The 21,374-nt window shown below is 38.5% G+C and overlaps 1 protein-coding gene across 1 annotated transcript in view; it reads right to left on the bottom strand.

Annotated features, from left to right (window-relative positions):
- The window catches only part of KYNU (kynureninase), a 226,249-nt gene extending 214,736 nt beyond the window's left edge, over positions 1-11,513 (bottom strand). The window contains exon 1 of the mRNA XM_089329240.1: positions 11,386-11,513. The gene's annotated coding sequence lies outside the window, so the exon portion shown is untranslated. The remainder of the gene's footprint in view (positions 1-11,385) is intronic.
- Between the last annotated feature and the right edge of the window lie 9,861 nt (positions 11,514-21,374).

A 21,374-nucleotide genomic window follows, 5' to 3' on the forward strand; every position in this document is an offset into this window, starting at 1 on the left:
AAGGTCTTCCTTTTTCCGTTGGTTCACCCGCCAAGTGGCTGCTATGGCTGGCGTATTGTGGCTGGCACGCTGCGCTGATCCAAAGCCAGGAGCCAGGTGCTTCCTCCTGGTCTCCCATGCGGGTGCAAGGCCCAAGCACTTGGGCCACCCTCCACTGCACTCCCGGGCCACAGCAGAGAGCTGGACTGAAAGAGGAGCAACCGGGACAGAATCTGGAGCCCCAACCAGGACTAGAACCCGGGGTGCCGGCACCACAGGCAGAGGATTAGCCTAGTGAGCCGCGGTGCCGGCAAATCATACCCTTTTAACCATGAATTTCTCTCCCTCCCTCTCCCTCCCCCACCACACAGCTTTCTAGTTGAGTGATTTATTCAAACTTTCCATGTAGCTTTGTTTTTTTTATTTGTATGTTTGTTTTTGAGAAAGGACCATTCAGAAATTAAATCTGGAATCTGAATGAGCTTAAAGCACTGCTAGTAGGCATGTAGTATTATAAGATTGTGGGAGTAAGGAACTTCACTTCTGACCCAGCTCCCTGATAATGTGCATGGGAAAGCAGCAGAAGATGGCTCCAGTACTTGAACCCCTGCACTCAGAGGAAGAAGCTCCTGGCTTTGGACTGGCCCAGCTCTTGCCATTGTGGTGATTTGGGTAGCGAACCAACAGATGGAAGATTTTTCTGTCTCTCTAACTCTGCCTTTCAAGTAAATAAATCTTTTAAAGAATTACTTGGAACAGTTCTATTTTCTACTCACATGGTTTTATTGCACATGTAAAATGTAATTATATTTACTTGTTTTGATTTGTATTACAATTTAATTTTTACCTCTTCCTATTGATATGATTTTAAACTTAAAAAATAAAGTGTTATGGTTCCATAAATCAAATCTATAATAACTTTTACCCTTAGAAATTTTATTTCTTCTCCTCTTCCATCCAAATTATTCCTACCCACATCTTGTAAATAAACAGTGTGGGAGATGATTGATAATAGATGGTAGAGAGAGAGAGAGAGATACAGAGAGAGTGACAGAGAGTGATAGAGAGAGAGAGAGCCTGATAGAAAGATGAAAGATAGAGATAAAGAGATAGAGGAGATAAGAGAGATCTTCGATCCTTGATTCACTCCCCAGATTACCACTACACTTAGGACTGGGGCAGCATGGAACCAGATGTCAGGAACTCAATCCAGGTCTCCCATATGGCCAGCAGGAACTGAGGTAGTTATGCCATCATCAGCTGCCTTACCCAGTGCATTCTCAGGGAGCTGGATTGGAAGGAACATGCCCAAGACTTGAACTGGCACTCCAACATGGGACTCCGGTATTGCAAGCAATAGAGGCTTAACAAGATACATCATAATGGTGGCCCTGTGGATTTTTCTTTACATTAATAAAAGTAAATATGCTTTCTATTGAAAATTTCCTCATTTTTTTCTTTCATTTCTCCTTTTCAATATTTTATGTTTTTATTTTTAAAGCTATACTGCCAAGTAAACATCCTTATACCACCATATTTATATCCATTGTATATAGCAGTATGAAAGACTTTGCAAAGAAGAAATGAACTACTTTGTGTTTAGTCACATCTGATATATTTGGAAGAGAAATTTAGTGATCAGAATATCTTGTGGTGACTTTGCCTGGCAGTGCTATAGCAATGTCTCTCTTGGTTTGGATCTCTTGTCAGAGATGCACAAGGAAGAGCTCGCTATACATACAAAGACCAGAATGGTTAACAAGAGTGACCTTTCTATCCTATAAGGACATCTTGAATGCATTTAGCAGCTACTCTTTATCAGGGACTCTAAGGCACAGTTTTCCTTTATAGCTGCTCCTTGAGCATCAGCAGAGGCTCTTCTGGTATAAACACTTTCTATCTGCTTTCATACACAGGCATTCCCATCAACAGACTGATGGTTGAATCAGAGGACATTCTGGCCACTATATAAATTTAAACTTTATGTATCAAATCCAAAATGTATGTTCCTTCATTTTAGTTCTTTAGTCAGTCAATCTCTCTCTCTCTCTCTATCTCTCTCTCTCTCCCCGCAAACTATCCCACCCCATCCCACCCCACAAAGGTACTGCAAAAAGCTTGTGGAAAAAGTGTGTATTTGGTACAGTGGTTAAAATGCCAGTGGGATGCCCCCACATCCCATATCGGAGTGGCTAGTTTGAGTCCTGGTTTTCTGCCTTGCTCCGGGTTCCTGCTAATGTATACTCTGGGAAGCAGCAGATGATGACTCAGGTGCTCAATTCCCTGCCACCCACATGAGAAAACCAGATTGAGTTGAGTTCCTGGCTTCCACTGGTCCCAGCACTGGCTGTTGTGGACATTTGGGAGGTGAACCAGTGGATAGGATTTCTCTGTCTCTATCTGTCTCTGACTCTGACTTTAAAATGAAAATGAAAAACCCCAAAAGTTCATGGAAAATAGAATTAAAGATAAGTTTATTCTGGTGCAAAAATTTTGAAATCCATGCATAGTTTATCATAATACACATTTTGCTCAAGCTTCTTGAAAACCAAATGTATATACATGCACACCTTAAAATATAATAGCCAAATCACATTGTGTTTTTAAATATGGAATAATTTCCCCATATATTAAGGTTAGATACCCTAGATGTTTCAACTGGAATCTACTATCGATCCTTAAAACCAAAAAATGTGACTCAAAAATTATTTCACACATCCAAGATATTAAATTTCTGTACTCTTAATCCCTATATTGCAGATGAGAAAAAATCAGATGAGCATACAATTTCTCTATTAAACAGTTCATTCAAAGAAATGAGTATAGCTAAGTTGGGCCAGGACTTACAGAAAACCACATATCCTGCCATTGTAAAGTGGAAGGGAAGTTAAGATTCTTGCAAGAGGAAAATGATGGGCAGGGAAGTAAATGGAGATAGAGACAAACGTGATGATTTATGTTCCTTTTCTGCAATGTAAACCTTTATCTGCATAGTCTTATTTTCTTCTTGTACTTGGTGGAAATAAAAAAATAGAGTTAGTCCTTGGCATGATATGATTTGACATGGAAAAGAAATTGTCTCCAATGGAATGAGACAGTCTGTAAGATTTGTGGGAGTCGGAACTCAACAAGAGGAGGAAATAAGCATGTTTACCCCCTCCCTTCTAACACATACACTTGCTTGGAGCAAGAGAAGGCATTTAGAGAATATGGGCATCAAGCTGTTATTACTTGCTTTTAAAGGAATATAGTAAAGACAATTGACTCCTAGGTATTTTCAGGAACTTAAGATTTTTATGTTCAGCTGCACTTTTGAACTCCATTGCTTCTGGCTCTTAATGGACTTTGATCTTGTAGAATTCCAGTTTTACTTACTGCTGTAGGAGTAAAAGAAACAGCATGCATTTCTCTTTTCTACATGCTCTACCCTATACATGGTTCTTTGGTGAGGAAACATGAGTATTTCTCCAATATTATTGCTTGCAAAAGTATGTGCAGTCATGCTACTCTATATTATAAAGGTAAAAGCAACATTTTTGATCTATCTTTAGCAACTATAGCACTTTTTGTTTATATCAGTAGTTAAAATATACTTCTGTTCACCTTACAGTAATTTTTCCATTGCTCCAAGGTATATGTATGACATTTCATTTCAATTCATAATTTGAGGATACTTCAAATACTTCATGAAAAAATTGGATTAAAAGTTCTTCAAAAATGCAATATATTGAATAGCTTTGTTATAATAGGCATTTTCCATGAACATTTTGAGTACTCTTAGTATAAGTTCCTCAACACTTGCTAAATGGTCAGCAATGGATAAATAATTAGATGGCTATGATCCCTATGGAAATTTCTCATCTCTGTCTTAACTGGAGAGTTGAGACCATTTACATTCAAGGTGACTATTAATGAGTTTGCCCTACCATTTTTCCAAAAACATTCCTATTTTTTTAATTTGAAAATCCTATGAACTTTTACTGAGAAATTTTCTTCGTTTGCCTTCTTTCATAGTGATGACCACGTTTCTATGTTTCTGTGTGCAGCACATCCTTAAGCATCTTTTGTAGGGATAGACGGGTGGTGACATTCTTTCAATTTCTGTTTGATATGGAAGGTCTTTATTTCACCTACATTCATAAATGAGACCTTTGCAGGGTATAGTATTCTGGATTGACAGTTTCTCTTAAGACTTGGAATATATCTCACCATTCTCTCCTAGCCTGTAGGGTTTCTGATGAAAAGTCTGCTGTGAGTCTAATTGGAGATCCTTGGAAAATAACCTGTCATTTCTCTCATGCACATTTTAGAATCTGTTCTTTATGTTTTACTGTGGTTGAGTTTGATTACAATGTGTCATGGTGAAGATCTTTTCTGATGTTATCCATTAGGAGTCCTATGTGCTTCCTGTACTTAGATGTCCCTTTCTTTCTCCAAATTAGGGAAGTTTTCTGTTATTATTTCACTTAAAAGGCCTTCAAATCCTTTCTCTCTTTCCATGCCTTCAGGAATTCCTAGAACCTGTATGTTGGGTCATTTGATAGTATCCTGTAGATTCCCAACAGTGTTTTTTTAGTTTTCTAATTTCCTCTTCTTCTTGTTGGTGTGACTGTCTAATTTCTTGTGCTTTCTTTCCTAAGTCAGATAATCTTTATTCTGCTTCACTGAATCTGTTGTTACAAATTTCCATTGAAGTTTTATTTGTTCTATTGAATTTTTCATTTCATTTTGATTTCTCTTTAAGATCTCAATTTCATGGGAGAAATTTTCTTTCATATCTTGTATGGATTTCAGTAGTTTGTGCATTTGCTTCTGATTACTTCTATGTAAACTTATGGTCAATTTTTGAATTCCATTTCTTGCATTTTTCCATCTCATCATCTTCACAATCTAGTATTGAATTGTGCTCTTTTGGGGATGTCATGTTGTCTTCTTATTCTTGCTTCTTGAATTGCTGCATTTGTTGTTCAGTATTTGTGGAGATACTCGATGGTATCTTTGTGTTTCTTTGCTGTGGTAGTTATCTTTGTACTATGCCTCTGTAAATAAGTGGCGGGTCTGCTTTCTGTGAATATCTAGAGATTTGTAGTGGGTGTGGACAGGGAGCTCTGTTCCATGCTCCAGGGTGAAGGGTGTGTCTAAGGTGACACACCCAGGTTTGGCACAGTAAATCTCCTCTTTTTTTTCTTTTATTCAGAAGGGAAGCTTATTCTGCTCAACTGAGCTCCTTTCCTCAAAGGAGACCAGTGCTTGAGCACTAGCCCCCATGGGTATATTTACCCATTCTGTCCCAAGGACCACATAAAGGATCTGTGCAGTCCTCAGTGTAAGGTCAGATTCCCCAGCAATGTCCCTCACCAGGTAACCAGGAAGCCCTGAACAGGAGGAGTCTCCCACAGCAACTGCCCAAAGTCCCAGCCATGCTGAGTCCTCCCACACAGCCTCAGTTTTTTTCCACAGTCCCAGCACAAGCTTCCCACAGTCATGAGCTCCAAGTCCCCTGTTAGTTCTCAACAGCAGAGTCAGGAGTCTCTACTCAGCTGGTTACTGGGTGTGGATATGAGCTGGTACAACTGTTATGTATGTCCAAAATGGTGCCCGTACTATCGGCTTGTTACGGGACACCATTATAAAGTTATCAGGGAGAAAGAAATATGTCGCTCCATTTTTTTTTCCCTCCTCTGTGGGGAGCAACTGGGAGCAACTCGGACTAGACTAAGTTACCGGAATTAAGACTTATTCTATGCATGTGCTTTCCCACAATATGGCGCTGAGAAGGGAAACAGCTTCTACACAGCTGCCTCCAGTTCAACCAATAAACTGTGGGACCTGCTCCTGATTGGAGGAGAGCAGCGTACTCGGCGTGTGGGTAGCAGAGTTGGGATTGGTGGAAGAGGACTATAAAGGAGGAGAGAGACGGCATGCACGAGGAACATCTAAGGGGAACACCTGTGCAGCCCCCGAGAGAGCCGGCCGGCGGTGTGCCGCTCCCCCGCAGAAGTGGGGAATGTGGCAGGGGGAACCGCCCTTCCACGGAGGTGGAAGGGACGGTAGCCAACCCGGGAAGAACCAGCAGCAAACCCGGGGAGGGCCGAGCAGACAAAAGAACAGCGCAGGGTCCTGTGTCGTTCCTCCACGAAGAGGGGGAGCGACACTCCTCTAATATGGCAGGTGCACTATTCCCACAGGACCCCACACTGGTTTCCCTCTAGGCTCTTCTTGAAGCTTTATCACCAGCAGCTTTGGCTGTTGCAGTCTTGTTTCACCTCACTTTCCAATGCTGGTGCATAGGCCCTCAGCTACTGGAGTCCCAGGTAGTAGGCATCCACACTCTCCACATAGGTTCACCATGTCCCTTTACTTTGCATAGTTTCCTCTGCCATTTTGTTCCTAACTCTTCTAAGTCTGTACTCTACTTTTTTAAAATTATCTTCTAGACTGAAGCAGTAAGCTCCCTCTCTACTCTGCCTTCTTGAAACTCCAAAGCCATATATTTTCTGCCTACAAGAAACACTTCACCAACAAAGATGCACGTGGTCTGAAAGTCAAAGGATGGAAAAAGATATTCTATGTCAACAGAAACCAAAAAAGAGCTGGTGTAGCCATCCTAATATCACACAAAATAGACTTTAACACAAAAAAATGTTAAAAGAGACAATGAAGGAAATTATGTAATGATTAAGGGATCAATTCAAAAGGAAGTTGTAACTATTATAAATGTATATACATCTAATTAATGGGCACCTGACCATTTAAAAGAAATGTTAAGGGATTTAAAAGGAGACATAGACTCCAACAATAGTAATGGAGGACTTCAATACTCCACTTTCAGCAATAGACAGATTAACCAGACAAAAAATCAGCAAGGAAACTGCAGATTTGACTCTATAGACCATATGGACCTAATAGATATCCATAGATTTTTTTCATCCTACAGTTGCAGAATACACATATTCTCACCAGTGCATGTAACTGTCACTAGGATTGACCATGTACAAGGCCATAAAGCAAGTCTTAGCAAATTAAAAAAATTATACCAGATAGCTGTTTTTTAATAAATATAAACAAAATTCCTACACAATTGCCTCAACCAAAATAACAGGAGGGAAAAGACCCAAATCAATAAAAGTAGAGAAGAAAAAGGAAATATAACAGACAAACCAGAAATAAAAAGAAATCATCAGAAATTACTACGAAAAGATTTATGCCAACAAAATGGAAAAACTAGAAGAAAAGGATAGATTCCTGGACACATACGATCTATCTTAATGGAGCCAGGAATACACAGATAATCGAAACATAGCCATAACCAAGACAGAAATTGAATCAGTAATAAAAGCCCTCCTAAAGAATACCTTCCAGACATTTAAAGAACTAACTCCAGTTCTTCAAGTTTTCTTCCTATGAACCCAGCATCACCTTAATTCCTAAACCTGAAAACAATGCAACCGAGAAACAGAATTATAGACCAATTCCCTGATGAACATAGATGCAAAAATCCTCAATAAAATTCTAGCCAATCAAATCCAACAACACATCAGAAAGATCATTCACCTAGACCAAGTGTGATTTATCCCTGGTATGCAGGGATGGTTCAACATTCGCAAATCAATGTGATACATCACATTAACAAATTGCTGAACCAAAAACATATAATTATCCCAATAGAATCAGAGAAAACATTTGACAAAATATAATATTTTTTCATGATCAAAACTCTAAGCAAATTGGGTATAGAAGGAATGTTCCTCAACACAGTCAAGGAAATTTATGACAAACCCATGGCCAGCATCATTTTGAATGGGGAAAGTTGGAAGCATTCCCACTTAGATCTGGTACCACACAGGGATGTCCACTCTCAACATTGCTACTCGGTATACTGCTGGAAGTTTTAGCCAGAGCCACTAGGCAAGAAAAAGAAATCAAATGGATTCAAATCAGGAAGGAGGAAGTCAAACTATCCCTATTTGCAAATAACATGATTCTATATATAGAGAGGATCCAAAATATTCCATAAAGTGACTATTTGAACTCAGAGAAGAGTTTGGTAAAGTAGAAGGATATAAAATCAATACACAAAAATCAATAGCTTTTGTATACACAGACAATGCCATGGCTGAGAAAGAACTTCTAAGATCAATCTCATTCAGAATTTATAAAAAAAATTTAAATACCTTGGAATAAATTTAACCAAGGATGTCAACAATCTCTACAATGAGAATTACAAAACATTAAATGAAGAAATTGAAGAAGATCTAAAAAAAGGGAAAAAACTTTCATGTACATGGGTTAGAAGAATCAATATCAAAATGTCCTTTCTTCCAAAAGCAATTTATATATTCAATGAATACCAATCAAAATACTGAAGAAATTCTTCTCCAATCTAGAAAAAATGGAGGCACAGGAGACCTCGAATAGCTAAATTAATCTTGTACAACAAAAACAGAGCTGGAGGCATCATGATATGAGATTTCAAGACATACTACAAGGAATTTATAATAAAAAAAAAAAAAAACCTGGTAATGGTACAAAAATAGATGGATAGACCAATGGAACAGATTAGAATTGCCAGAAATCAGTCCAACCATCTACAGCCAAGTTATATTTGAACAAGGACCTAAAACCAATCCCTGGAGCAAGAAAAATCTCTTCAACATATGGTGCTGGGAAAACTTGATTTCCACATGCAGAAGCATGAATGAAGCAAAGCCCTATCTTACATCTTACACAAAAATCCAATCAACATAGAATAAGGATCCAAATCTACAACTCGACACCATCTAGTTATTAGAGAGCATTGGGGAAACCCTGCAAGATATAGGCACAGGCAAGGTCAAAGCCAAAATGAGATTACACCAAGTTGAGAAGTTTCTGTACAGCAAAAGAAACAGGAAATTGAAGAGGCAACTGACAGAATGGGAGAAATTACTTGCAAACTATGCAACTGATAAAGGATTAATAACCAGAATATACAAAGCAATCAAGAAACTCCACAACAACAAAACAAACAATCCAGTTAAGAGATGGGCAAAGGATTTAGACATTTTTCAAAAGAGGAAATCCAAATAGCCAACAGACACAAGAAAAAGTGTTCAGGATCACTAGCTGTCAGGGAAAAGGCAAATCAAAACCATAATGAGGTTTCACTTCAACCTAGTTAGAATGGCTTTCATATAGAAATCAACAAACAAATGCTGGCGAGGATATGAGGAAAAGTACCCTAATGCATTGTTGTTAGGAATGTTAACAGGTAAAGCCCCTATGGAATACAGTATGGAGATACCTCAAAAATCTGAATATATACCTACCATATGAACTAGATGTACCAGTCCTGGGATTTCACCCAAGGGAAATGAAATTATTAAACAAAAGAGTTTCTGCACCTCCATTTTTATTGCAGCTCAATTCACAGTAGCTAAAACATGGACACAACCTAAATGCCCATCAAAAAAAGACTGGAAAAAGAAATTATGGGATATGTACACTATGGAATACTACAGAGTGGCAAAAAAAAAAAAGGAAATCTAGTCGTTTGCAACAAAATGGCTGAATCTGGAAAACAGAATACTTGGTAAAGTTAGCCAATACCCAAAGGACAAATATCATATTTTCTCCCTGATCTGTGAAAACTAATAGAGCATCTAAAACTAAAATCTGTAGAAGTGAAATTGACACTTCAAGAAGGGATGACTTGAGATGTCCTTGCCCTAACTGTTGAGGAACGGTTTACTTTTTGTTTTTCCAATTTTTTTCTTCATACTATTTTCTGAACTCTAACACAGAGTTAATAATGTGTATAAAGTCAATTACTTCTAAGGTACTAGTTTAAAAAATTTTCATGGGACTCCAAATCCCACTAAGCTTGGTTGTAAAAATTCCATCTTTATTGTTAAAGTGAACATATTAAGTGTTAAAGTGAACATATACAGGGGATTAAGTGTTAAAATGATCATATAGGATCAAGTGTCTGATAATAATAATACAGAGATAATAATCGTAATGGAGAGAATGTTCCAACATGGGAAGCAGTTCACACAGCAGACTCATAGAATGACAATCATTTTAAGTAATTAAGTAATACTCTGACCTCAGAATCAGTCCTTGAGTCTTCCTGATCAGGCTGAAAAGCCTGAGAGAGCACTTTAGGCATGGAAAGCCAAGGCACTGTGGCAAAAAGTGTTCTACATGAAAAATCTCTGTGTGTGAGACCACAGTGGAAAGAAGTGGCCATAAAAGAAGGCTGTACTTTTCTCTAAAGGGAATTATATAAAGAGAAAGTTAACTGTAAAACTAGTTCTCGGTTTGTGTGTGTATACACTCACAAATTGTTGAAATCTTTACTTAGTATAGAGTTGGTCTTCTGTGAACAAAGTTAATTGAAAGTGAATCTTAATGGAGAATGGGACCAGGAAGGGAAGAGGGAGGAAGAGGAGGGGTAAGAGTGTGGGTGGGATGGTGGGTATGTTGGGAAAAATATCTATATTCCTAAAGCTGCACTTATGAAATTTGTATGCCTTAAAAATAATTTAAAAAATTCCTCATCTCTCATTGTAACTGAGCCCTACTTGTAACTTACTAACCCACTTACTCCCTCCCTATTGATTCTATATTGCTTTTTTCTCTAAAACATAAATTTAACATATTCTTTCTCCTTCTCCTTTACCTGAAGAAGGCTATAGAAAAAGAAATTAGGTCTCTATTATATATATATGCCTGTGTGGATCCCATGGATTCTTAGATTATTCTGCAAAACATAGGGGTTTCTGCTTTGGCTATTTGTTCTGAGGATCCAAGCAGATGAGAAGTTTTAGAGAAATCAGTTGTAAGCTACATCTCCCATGTAGGAAATACTTCAACCTATAGAATCCCTAGTTTTCAATTGTTCTTGTTTTTAGTCATACTGGTTTGCCTAAGAAACTTTTTGGAAACTCCCTTGCAGGAGAGCTCTGGAGCATTATTCTGCTTAAAAGAATGGAACTTTAGACTTACTGTCCTGACACATGAAGATTACAATTTCACAAATACCCATAAGTAGCTAATGAAAGACATTCTGAAAGCTGAATTACTGAAGAGTAAAAATACAGAATACAAATATTATTAACAGGAATAAAGTACAGTAGGAACAATTTTCTAGTTTCCTCTTATCCTCAGCTCTTTAGCAAGATCAGAGTCATCACCCTGTCTGTCCTTTAAGGAGAACATAAAGTCCTCAGTTTGACCACGTACTGTTTATCCATTCCTCCTGTTTACACTCTCTCTGCCTTTCCCTTTCTTACCTGGAACCATCTTAGAGTTCTACAAACAGACTCCTAACTTGACTCCCTGTAATTTTCCTTGTAATCCACAGACCATGTCATCCAGATTAGTATTTCTGAAACAAATAAAATATCTTAAAATGTTACTTACAGGCGTTATTTTGTAGTATGACATGACACACAGGGCTGCTCATGACCCAGCCATTGCCTAGTTCTGGAGTCCCATGTTGTGCCTCTGCTCCCCATGGTGGAAAATTTCACTGCCCCAAGCTTTCTCACTCACCTCTGCTTTTCCTAATACACAGCTGTTTCCTTCTGGTTGAAGTATTCTTCTCTTTTCTCTCTTTAGTGCTTTTTTCCAAAAAGCACCAACTTAAGTTTTAATTTTAACTGAGGTCTTCTTTGAAATTCCAGATCTTATTGTCTCATTCCTGATGTTTCTCATGTTTTTTTTTTTTTTTTTTTTTTATTTAACTTACTGCTTTTGTTCTGAATGACATAAACTTTTCTCTAACTCAGAAACACGACTGAGGTACCCAGGAGGTATGAGGCATTTATCTACCCAATATGGCCCAATCCTATTTGTTGAAGCTGGAAGCCAATATGGCTCAAGTTTAGCAATAGGCAAGATAGATTTTTCTATTTGTGAGAAGGATTAGGTAAGCATGGTGATCACATGTGAAGCAAATGATTACTCCTTTTCACTCTGCTATCACACCGATTACTCTTTCTTGTGATAATGGCTGATGGATGCATTTTCTGTCCAAAATTGTGTCTCTTTGTAATACTCAGAGTGGAATGCTCGCCAGCCTATGAAACTTTCCAGAATTACTACAGTGAGTAGCATATTCTTAATTTTGTCCCATAGGATGTGAAGTCCTTGACAAAATTCAATTGCCTTGGGAGAACTCCAGGGCTCACATGCTTTCAGACTTCTTAGATCTGAAAATGTATTAGAGTTTGCAGCTGTGTGTCGTGACTTGTGGTTTGAAATCACAGCTTTTACCTGTTTTTATTAAAGATAGAATTTTTTTCTCAGTTTTCTAAAAGGACTTCTTAGTTCTCTTTTGGCTTCAAAGAGGAGAGTAGTATAAAAATATCTTTTCCTCTTTAGCTGCAAGTTCCTCTTAAGCATTACTTTCATTTTCACTGTGAACCTCCTCTCTGGCAAAGCTCTAATGACTTCTTAATTGACAAATCCAGGCTGTCTTCCCTGCTGATAGCCTCTGCATTGAAATCTCTTGTTCTTATCACTTCCTTTACCTTGTAAATCTCAGTTTAGTCTCTAATTTTCAATCCCCTTTGCCTCTTGTCTCTTCCAGGTTCACTGTGTACACTTTCCCTTGGGTTACCATTGACAAATACATTCCCTCATTTTTATATGACATTTTGGTGCTACTCTTAATAGGTGTTGTCACAAGCTAAGTTCCTACTTTATCTGAATACATGGCTACTGTTAGGTTTTGAATATATATGTCCCTCCAAAATTCACATGTGGGGACTTAAACCCCTAAGGTTATGCAGTTAGGAAGTGGGGTCTTTGAGAGGTGATTAGGCCATGAGATCTCTGACCTCATGGATGGAATCATGCTCCAGAGAGCATGGAATCAAGGCTCCAGAGAGCTTCCTTCTACCTCCCATCATTTCTCACATTAGAGGGCACTGCATTCTTCCCTTTCCCTCTGGATACTGCAGTAACAAGGCAATATCGTGGAACCAGAGAGCAAGTCCTAACAAGTCCTTACAAGGACAACTGTAGATGTTTTGATATTGGGCTTCGTGGTCCACAGAACTGTGGGAAATGCATTTCTGCTATTCATAAATTATGTGTTCTAAAGTATTATAGCAGACTGAACTAAGAAACGAATTGACACTGAGTAGAGGAATACTATCATAACAAGTACCCTAAAAATATGCAAGTGAATTTTGCCCATGGGAATGGACAAAGGCTAGAATGTGAAGAGTGAGCCTGGTGAGAGAGCAGAGGAAGAAGAATGTTGTGGAAAAAGGCCTCAGTTCTTAGAGACGACTTAAGTAGAAAGCTGATTTGGAATATAGAAAATTAAGGTCATTTTGATGAGATCCCAGACAGACATGAGGAAAAAGGTATTTGAAACTACAGGAAATGCTACATTTGATATACAACTCAAAGAATTTGGTTGAAGTGTGTCCATGTCCTACTGATTTTTTTCCATTTTTCAGAAGTCTTGTAGAAGCCTTTATTTCAGCGACCAAAAGAATGAAACAAATGCAACCTCTGCTGAGTAACATTAGGCATGCACCCCTACCTGAAACCACTGTTAAGTTCCCTGCTGGCCTAAATCTTTATCACTTATTGACACATATCTTCAAATTTTTTGGAAAACCGATATTCAGGGTAGGTTAACGTTTTATTTTTGACAAACTAGTAATGGGAATATTTTGATGGCTAGATTGCTTTATATCTAAAGCTGTTTCTATGTAAATGCCGCATATATGATCAAAGCTCTTAAAACATATTGAGGACTCATTAAGATAAAATTCATATCGTCTCTACTGCATCTATTTCTCCCCTGAATATATTCAATTTACTGTTAAGGAGAATCTGTGTTTCCCTGCACAAGAAATTATCCTTATGGTAGATGGAATTTCTGGCCTCAATTCTTCATTCTGTATTGTGGTTCTACCCTTGAAGCAGCTCCTACTGCAGGCAGCCTTCCAGACTCTCAGGTTGCCTGTATTACCTTAAGATCATACTTCCAATATAGATACTTAAGAAAATCATACTATCGGCAAGGGGAACAATCCAGAAAGCTAAACAGAAATTATGAATGCACCAGAGGTTTTTTAGAGCCCTGATATCAAGCACTGGATAATGAGGCCCACAGTTGTGTCAATTTACTCTCCCTCCACAGCTGCCCTCTCTAACCAAATCAGAAATAAGTCTATACAAATGAGAAACTTCACATATGTAGTCCTGCTACCAAATTACAGAAAGCATTTCCCCTGTCAAAATTACAGAAAACGTTAACAGAGACCTTTAGGAAAACATAGGCTACATACAGTGATAGGTATCTAGTAGTTTTCATTCATTTGTTCAATTATTTTCACAAGATCAGTATTAGAAACAACCAAATATACATACAGCCCACACACCTTTACACATAAGTTATACTTTGTTCTCAGATGACAGGAGGTCCCAAGAGTAGCCATAATTGAGAGCCAATCCCTGTTCCCCTCATACATATACTTATCCTTTCAACATACTGTAATAGTGCTTCATTTCTTAAACTGTCTTATTTTTTCTAAGAGGCAATTCTGAAGTCTGTGAGAAAGACTTTCTGAGGCTGGCGCCGCAGTTCACTAGGCTAATCCTCCACCTAGCGGCGCTGGCACATTGGGTTCTAGTCCCAGTCGGGGCGCCGGATTCTGTCCCGGTTGCCCCTCTTCCAGGCCAGCTCTCTGCTGTGGCCAGGGAGTGTAGTGGAGAATGGCCCAAGTGCTTGGGCCCTGCACCCCATGGGAGACCAGGATAAGTACCTGGCTCCTGCCATCGGATCAGCGCGGTGCGCCGGCCGCAGTGCACCAGCCGTGGTGGTCATTGGAGGGTGAACCAATGGCAAAGGAAGACCTTTCTCTCTCTCTCTCTCTCTCTCTCTCTCTCTCACTGTCCACTCTTCCTGTAAAAAAACAAACAAACAAACAAACAAACAAAAAAAAACAGAAAGGCTTTCTGAAAGAGCTGGCATGGATTTCTAGGTCTGTTCCAGTAGATTAAAAATGAATTGGCTTCCATTAATGAAGTGCTCAATGTAGTTCACAAAACAGGCAGTAGCCTGACCAACTTTGGCTCAGGATTGTCAATGCACTTCTCTGAACAAAGTGCAGACATCTGATGCACTTAACTGAGACCTCCACCTTGATGAAATGCAGCAACTGCAGACCCACTGCTCCCAGACCTTCCATGGAGACAGATGAGGGGAATCCATCCCAGCATGACCACACATGAGAGATGAACTTTGAACTAACTCGCTGACCTTCATGATTCTCATGTCTTGGCAAAACAACAGGAATTGCACATAGTCTAGTGATTTGTGGAAGGTGAAATTTATTAGCAATGAAATTGGACATTTGGAAAAATTATCTGAATAAAATGTTCAATGTGTTGTATGGCTTTTAAAAAAGTTTTTTTACTTATTTGAAAGGCAGAGTGAAAGAGGGAGAGGGAATGGGGGAGAGAAAGAGATCTTCCATTGCCTGTTTCACTCACCAAATAGCTTCAACAGCCTGGGATAGGGCAAGCTGAAGCCAGGAGCCAGTAACTCCATTCAGGTCTTCCACATGACTGTCAGGATATCTGGGATATCTTCCACTGATTTCCCAAGTGCATTAGCAGGGAACTGGATTGGAAGTGGCACAGCTGGTGCTCTAGAACCAGCACTGCAATATGGGATGCAGGCATCACAGGCAGCAACTTCACCTGCTGTGCCACAACACCAGCCTCTGTATAGTTTTTCTTCACTGCTTATTGTAAAATATTAAAAAAGAGAAATGAATTAAAGATTAAATTTATATACAAAGGAGAAGCAGAATTTAAAGATTTGGAAAATTATGACCCTAGCCAGGTAATTAAGACGTGTTTGGGAGAAGAATGGATATAGCAAAGTAAGTATTTGATAAGATTAGTATGGATGTAAGGAATATAGGTGCTATATTCATCAAGGCAATGGAAGGCAATGACATTGAAGGCATTCTGTAAATTTGATACTTCCACTCCCATCCTAGGCCTAGAGTATCAGGGCTTTGAGGGCAGAACAGCTTTTTGCTTTTTGAAGATTGACTGATTTGAAAGAGTGACAGAAAGGTATGTGTATGTGAGGCGGGAGGCAGGGGGAGGAGCATACACAGAGATCTTCCATCTCTGGTTCATTTCCCAAAATCTTGCAAAATCCAGGGCTGGGCCAGGTCAAAGCCAGGACCCAGTAACTCTGTCCTGATCTCCCATGTGGGTGTCAGGAACCAAAGTACTTGGTCCATTTTCTGCTGTCACTCAGAAAGCTGAGTTGGAAGTAAAGAAGTCAGGACTTGAACCAGGCACTCTGATATGGGATGCCAGTGTCTCAGGCAGTCGTTTAATACACTGCACCACAAAGTCCACCTCTGAATAGTTTTCAAAGGAGTGCAGGGTACAAACATGGGACACTGGATCTTGCTACCCAGTGAAGCCTTAAGTCCCTTCTCGCTCATTTGCCTACAGTGCTTCTTGGATGCCTCAAGTAGCACAGATGTGTTTCAGGTCGCCCTTTTAGAAGCTATAAGCCAGATACACTGGTGACATCCATGTAGTTCTGACTCTATAGGCACAGAGAGTGCAAGAGCTGTGGAGGCATGCCTACTAGTACCTAGATTTCAAAGTGTACTTCAAAGGGCCTTGGAGTCCAAAGAACTGCCAAAGGAGTGAGGTAACTACAGAAAGCCTCCACAAAGACGTAAGGCAGGTTTCCCAGGGCCTTGAGGGTCAAGCTTCTGCCACAGTATTTAGAGAAGGAAGTACATGGAGTAAACGAAGACAATTCCTAAGCCTCAAGGTTTGATGCTGTTTTTTTCTTGTTGGGTTTTAACCTTACTTGGGAACTGAGAACTGCTTTCTTTTTGTCTAGTTTTCCCTTTTGGAATTGGAATGCCTGTCTCACATTTTCTTTGGAAGTACACAAAATCTGAAAGGAAATTGGCTTCAGCGTGAATTGTACTTTGAGTTTTTCTCATATCTGATTTAGATGATATTTAGATGAAATTCAGCAATTAGACTTTAAAGTTGATGCTGGAATGGATAAAGACTTTGGGGACCAGAAGGATGAGATGAGTGTGGTTTGCATTTAAGAATGACATGCCTTTTTTGGGTTCAAGGGCAGGACTATATGTGTCCCTCCAAAATTCATATGTTGGAACTTAACCTCAAGATGTTGGTATTAGGAGAATGTGCACTTTGGAAGCTATTAGCCTTAAGGACATGGAGTCAATGACCTTACAAAAAGAATTTTCAGAGACTTGCCCCTCCACTTCCATCTGTGCATCTAGATGCTCCCAACCTATGAAAATGAGCCATTCCCCCTTTTGCTCACCTCCTGTTATGAGATGACAAGGTGTTTGTTCCCTCTCCTGTAAAGGACACAGCAGCAAGAAGCTATCTTGGAAGCAGAATAAGAACACTCATCAATGCCTGGAACACTGTCATGATTTTAGTCATTGGTTTGAAAAGTATATTTTGGTCTATATTTTCATTGTCACAAATATTTTCAGTAAACTAGCAGAGATGTGCAATTTCAACTATAATAAAGACAAACTCCACCAAGAAAACAGGTACTTTTTTTGGGAGGCCACCACATTAATAGAAATGTTTATCAGATATTAAACTGTAGCTGTAGAATCATTATGAAGAGGAATATGTTTATCAGTTGTTCTTTCCCCTTTATCACATGCCACAAAAATGAAGGCATGTTTCCATTATGTTCAGTCATAGGAATGGTTAGGGAAAATACACACACACAAATATACACACGATTTAGAATTGTGTGTCCACAAAGAAAGATTATGCTTTTATTGTCACCTAAAGAGATTTTATGAAAAGTTGATGCTTTGCAACCCTGCCTCTTAGCCTAATAGTTGACACAGAATACTTTGCTTATTAAAGAATCCTACTCATGATTTATAAGATATGCTTAGTGTATCTAGTGGTATTTCTTTTTATGATCTGTATCTTTGATTGTGATACAATTATAGTATATAGCAATGAAGGGAATACTTCAATTATGTTTGTGAGACTTTAGTTTATTTGCATTTGGTATGCTAGCTAAAAGTGCTAATAAGACTAAGTAAGACTCTCAATAATCCAAAACAATGTGTGAATGCCCACACCAATAATTCTCATTGTATATCAAGCTATTCCCTTTTCACTTAACTGTTAAGTCAGTTCTAGTAGATTTCACATACTACTCCTTTCCCCTGTGCCTGGATAATGCCATTCATCTTCTCAACTAAATCCTACAGGTATTAATTTTAAGGTATGAAATGTTTTTGCCAACCTATGTTGAATGTACATTATCCTGGGATAAAATATATCTTGGGCTAATAGGATTTGGATATCTGAATATAAAACATTCTCTATGACTGCTTACTAGTGAAGAAAACAGCTAAGAATAGAATATTGATTAAAAGTGCCAGGAATAGGTGGTGGAATGGGAATTTACCAAGCATACGCTTTAATGACCAATTCCTGAGAACTTCTTAAATATTTTCAATATTTAGAGAATTAATTCAGTAACTTAGAGAACACTTTTCTAATAAGAGAAAGACATCATGCACTTATAAGAATTTTTCAATTGTCTTGTTTTTTTCATATCTATCTCTATTTGCCTCTATCTATAATTACAAATTTTAGAAAGCATATCTTGCCTCATGAATTTATTAATAATTCTGTTTCCAATCATTACACTAGCAGTGCATTTTTTCTTTACTCTTACAAGTTCATTTTTCTTTAGTAAAGAAATCAGATACAACTTGGACTTTGTGTTTCATGATGCATTTTTCAGAATATTTTGACATGTGGGAGATAAATTATACAGTAGGTGTAAAATTAATGGTGATGAAAGTGTTCCAGCTTTGAAAATATAAATTTATGGGTTCAATGACACTATTGAGGGTCTCTCCATTACCAGTAGTTTAGGCACTTGATGCAGAAAGCCACCATTAAGGGCAGGGCCTCCTTCCCATACAGACAGGAGTGTATGGCTAATATGAGTTCAAGACCAAGTGATGGATTCTGATTTTTCAGCCACGTCCTCCATCTATCATTATAGTCTACATCCTAAACTTCAGGTGTCTAGTCTAAGATTTTGCTTTGGGATTACATGTAATACCAGACAAATTTAAATCTATATAATAATTGAATTTCTTATATTTATATACAAAACAAAAGTGTCTGGTTTTAATGAGGCTTAAAAAATCATTTGTATAGATCTTTCACTATGGGTCAGGTATCACAATAGAGTTTTTTCTTTCTTTGTTTTTTTAAGGTAATAGTTTTATTGGGAAAACCTGACAGACTGACAGACCAGAGGGAAAGTGCGAAGAAGGAAGAGGGAGAAGGAGAGCATAAGAGAGAGAGACAGAGAGAGATCAAGAGATAAAGAGAGAGAGACAGAGAGAGACGGGGATCAGGAAATGGAGAGAAAAAGCTAGTGTTTCAATATACATTTGCTCACTTAGTCCCCTTGGGAGGGAAAAAGTCAGAAGTACTATCACTATTTCTACATTACAAAGCGGGAACCTGAAGAGATAGAACAGGTCCAGTGAATGGAAAAGTTACAGATTGGGAAAACATTAATATCTAGAATATTTAAGGAATTCTTTAGAATGAAAGATAGAAACCAACTATGAGAAGTGGCCAACATATTAAAATAAGCAATTCACAAGGGGAAAATCTGAATAGCTGATATATATTTGAAGAGATGGTCAAATACTTTAGAATCAGAGAAATAAACATTAAAGGAATGCTGAAAATTTTTATGTATCAATTTTATTGATAAAATTAATAATCCAGATAATATCTGGAGCTGGAAATAATGTATGTGGAATGGTAGTAAGCACACTGTGCACCTGAGGCCACTGAAACCACTATGGAGATGGTTTTTCAATTTCCTGAAATACCCTAGGCCCAGAAATTCTACCCCTAGGTTTATATCTGCATTGTTTTTCCCAGTTCAGATTTTTAGCAGACTAGCTAGACTCCAGGGCCACCTGGGGCTTTTATTTAGAGAATGACAGCAAGTACCACGGTCACAGAGCTATCTACTGTAGGTGCAGTCTTTGTACACTAAAGAATGGGTAGAGTCTGAAGTTTTAAGATCCCTGTGAGGAATTTTGTCTTTGGGAGAGTTTTCTGCCCAATGCTCTCAGCACTCCTTAGTAGTCAAGTCAGGCTTGTCCAATGGCTTAGATCAATTCCAAAACATCAGCAAAGAAGATAACCTTGGATGTCAGGGTAATTTTGAATCTTAAATAAAATACTACAAAAGAACTTTTGACCTTATCTTGGCCAAGCATTAAATTCCAGGCCTCCAAGAATCTCCAGAAATAGAAAGAGATCTTTTTATCCAGTAGGAACTCAACTCTATCTCCACAAAATTCTGCAAAATGTTTCTTCATGTACAAAGAGAAATGTGGTGCACTATGTTAGCATGCTTTGCAAAAAAAGGATTTAGAAACATTGTTAAATATAAGGAAATTAAAAGACAAATTTGAGATATGAATATAATACTATGACAACAGAAAGATTAAGATCCATCTATACCTGCTTGGAAATGTACAATAAAAAAAAGAACAGAATCATGGCCTTTTCATGAGATAGGCATATAATGCAAATTATGAGCATAAATCACACAAAAAGATACCATATATTATTAAAAAATTTTAATGATATAAATATATGGCTACTATTTTGAGAAGGATGCATATCAAAAACAAAATATTTGTGTCTTACAGTGAGAGGAAATTGGGATTAATGAGGACTCCAAGTTGATAAAATGTAAGTTTGCGTGCATCAGAGATAGACTTTTTTTTTTCTTTTGGACAGGCAGAGTTAGACAGTGAGAGAGAGAGAGAGACAGAGAGAAAGGTCTTCCTTTTTCTGTTGGTTCACCCCCGAAGTGGCCGCTATGGCTGGCGCATTGTGGCCGGGGCCAATCCGAAGCCAGGAGCCAGGTGCTTCCTCCTGGTCTCCCATGTGGGCACAGGGCCCAAGGACCTGGGCCATCCTCCACTGTACTCCTGGGCCACAGCAGAGAGCTGGACTGGAAGAGGAGCAACCGGGACAGAATTCGGCGCCCCTACTGGGACTAGAACCCTGTGTGCCAGTGCCGCAAGGCAGAGGATTAGCCTAGTGAGCCGCGTTACACAATAAAGCCCCTAAAAATCACAATAATGGACAACATAAGAAAAATTAGATAATCATTTTTAGGAGTAAAAAAGAAGTCAAATATTTCTGAGATAAGAAAAACAAAACACATCAGTGAGTGGGGTGAATCTGTCAGTCTACAGGGCTCTTGATCTGGGTGAAAAGAAGAAAGGTTATAAGTTGGGCTTCTGTAGAAAAAAAAAAGTGCC

Source organism: Oryctolagus cuniculus, chromosome 3 (assembly GCF_051225735.1).
Source record: "Oryctolagus cuniculus isolate XC-2025 breed Fujian yellow rabbit chromosome 3, ASM5122573v1, whole genome shotgun sequence".
Taxonomy (NCBI): Eukaryota; Metazoa; Chordata; class Mammalia; order Lagomorpha; family Leporidae; genus Oryctolagus; species Oryctolagus cuniculus.